Raw genomic sequence first — 3,177 nt, forward strand, 5'->3', positions numbered from 1 at the left:
GCGGAGGGCGGCGGCACCGCGCAGCGCTGCTCCCCGGGCCGAGCCGGCGGTGGGGCGGGGGGGCTGCGGCCCGGCCCGGCTGCGCGGAGGCTCGGCCGGCCCCGCCGCCTCGCTCCCCCCCGCGGCAGAAGGGACGCGGCGAGCGGCGGTCCCGTCCCGTCCCGTCCCGTCCCGACGCGGCCGCCCCGAGGTCTCCCCGCCGCCGACGTCGGGCGGCCCCGGGCTCTGGCCTCTGCCTTGCAGCGCTGGACTCTTAGGAACGCGGCTTCTGCACAACGCGCTTACGTTTCGGTGATGGTTTTGGAAAGGCGTTTTTAGTTTGATTCCACCCAGACCGCAACCTGGCAGGTACTTGGCTGTACAGTCAGCGCAGGGTGTCACACTGGAGTATTTAACACTGGGATATGTCACACTGGGAACAAGTTCCTTAGAATGACTCCCCAAGCGTTGGCTGCTTGGCTCAGTTATTTTACTGAATGTTTCATATAATATGATCAAAATATGGCAGATAATAGCATTTTGAGTTTGTACAGTTGATGGACGTATCTAAAACCAAGAAAACTTAGCTTTGCTACAACTAGTGCTTCTACGTCCTTTGGCATCCTATCTTGTCCTGGGATGAGATTCTCATTAGATTCAGCTCAGAGGCTGGAAAGGTCTGACGCAGGCTTTACACTGTGTAGTGTAGAGAGCCCAACATATTTCCCATTAGGAAGATATTCTTTCCATTCGGAATGGTGCTCCTTCCATGCTGTCCAGGTACTCCCTACGCAAAGAAAATAAAATTGCTGATAATACTTTCCTGGGAAAATATTTACTCCAAATGCTGTTTCTTTTTCATATCATATATCATATGTCATACGTTGTATGTCATATGTCATATATCTCATGTATCATATAATACGTGATGTTGTCAACTGGTAAGATCAAGTCATGTAGACTTAATCTTACTTGTACACTTTTTCTGTTGTGAAATGCAGCAAGTTGCAGTGTAGTATGTATTTCATTATTGACATGCAGACTGTCCATAAAAGACAAAGAATGTGAAGTTCATGCTGATATGCTATTTTTGACTCCTGCTTCGAGACTAAAGAACTGCTGTACAGTGCATATGGACTGTAAAATCACTGCATGGCTTGGAACATCCTGTCAGGAGAGACCATATGTGTTACGGCATTTAATATGAGTTTGTTTTTCTCTCCATATGCTTATGTAACTGCTGCTAAGGTCACTAAAAACTTTGCATATGTGCAGGCAACCAGAATACCTGATGAACTCACTTGGGAATCTCTGCCCTTTTATTTTTGGTTGTTTAAAACCACTTTTTCATCGGCAACCTTGGTAAGTGCATTGGAAAGCACATGATCTAGCTGTTGCCCCTGAAAACTTTGCATGCCATGCAAAAATAAAACCAAAGCAAAACCCAGTATGCAGTTATGCAATCCCATATTTGTATAAAAATGACCAATGTAAATCCATCTCCTTATTCATTCCAGTTAATGTATTATTCCTGTGGTTAACACTGGCTGTTGTCTCAGTGTTTGTGATTGTTTTTAGCCATTGTTAATTAACCTTGTAAGAATTCTTACTATACAAAGAATGGATTGCAGTAACCAAACATATTCTGTGATAATGAGATTTATCCTATAGCCTCTTGATTTGCTATTACAGCTCTTGATTAGCTTGGCATCCATGCAACATTTCAGAAATGAAAGGAAAATTAAACGCTGCACGTGTTTAGAAACGACTTGTAGAATAAGAACTACAGATTTCATCTGCAAAATGCCATAAAATACATTTCAAAAGCCTTCTATGTGCATTTATAATACCATTCAGACAGGACAATTTTTTGGTTATCCCTCAGGCTGGAGACTGGACAGCAGATCATGGGCAAGGCACTGATGAAATTGAGACCATAGCTGCCTCAACCTCAATAATGAGCCAGTTCTGTAAAGGATGGCTTGGTGGTTTTTTTACATCTTGGTGTTCTGAGCTGTATTTTGAGGCTTTCCAGGCCACAGGTAGGAGCTCATGGGCTGTGTTTGAGGGATCTGTGCTGTGGCGGATAGCAGCACACAGCTCTGGCTTTTCTTTCCAGCCCTGCCTGGAGGCTTCACTTACTCTATTCCCAAGTCCCTGTCTTTCTCCCTGGAGTCTCCCATTCATAAAATAAGGATAGTCAATGGTGACTCACCTCATGGCACAATTTAAAGATTTAGTTTATTGATATTTTTAGTCACTGTTTTGTTATTTTTTATTAGTTCTCTGCTGAGCCGTCTATAGAGACTAAGCTCAGGAAGGGAGCTGCTGCTGCCCTTGACTTGACGTTCTAAATTTGAAGTTACCCTTTTTGCTACCTGAGGGCAATAAATGCATCTATGGAGCAGTTACAGAATGGGGATGAGGTTTGATTTAGGCAGTATTCACTAAAATCACATGGTAGTTGAGATCTTGCTATGCAGGATGTTTTGTATTAAAATTATTCATTTTTAATTTGGATAATTTGAACACTCTTCCTTGTGCTTAATGACCTGAATCAATCAATTTAATATTTTATGCTGTATATTAACTATGGAAAACTTTTTTTTTTTTTTTAAAAAGCTATTGGATTGCTCCTATCCCCACCAAATTTCATAGGAATTTTACTTGTTGACTTCAATTAATTCTCAAAATCAGCATTTGTATTGATGGATGAAATTGAAGAAACCATGTTTGAAAATGCAGTATTTGCTTGCAGACAAAACAACATTAAAATGTTGATAATTTGGGGGTATCAAACCTGAAATACTTAGAGACAATTAAAGCAACTCACAGTTATAGATACTCTTCAGCTCAAAAAGACAGTTTTATTTATGTCCCTCAAGCCAAGGTCTTTGAATGTGCAATGTCCATTTTTTTTTTCACTCTTTCTGCATAGATTAGAAGTTGTTAGTGTTCATTGGACAGAGGGCATGTGGGCACATTGCTTAGGAATGTGATCAAATGACCAATGTTTGACCCAGTGTCTGGAACTCCATCCTTAAGAGGAGTTTAATGGTCTAAGCTTTAAAAGCTGAAGGACACACTGTTCATGCCCAAGCCAACTGTGAACACCATCCCTAATAACATAACAGTCAGGAATTAAATACAGGGCTATAACTCTTTGTAGAGGAAATTAGGCTTTACTTTCTCATTACA

This window comes from Streptopelia decaocto, assembly GCF_964273445.1.
Source record: "Streptopelia decaocto genome assembly, chromosome: 7".
Classification (NCBI taxonomy): Eukaryota; Metazoa; Chordata; class Aves; order Columbiformes; family Columbidae; genus Streptopelia; species Streptopelia decaocto.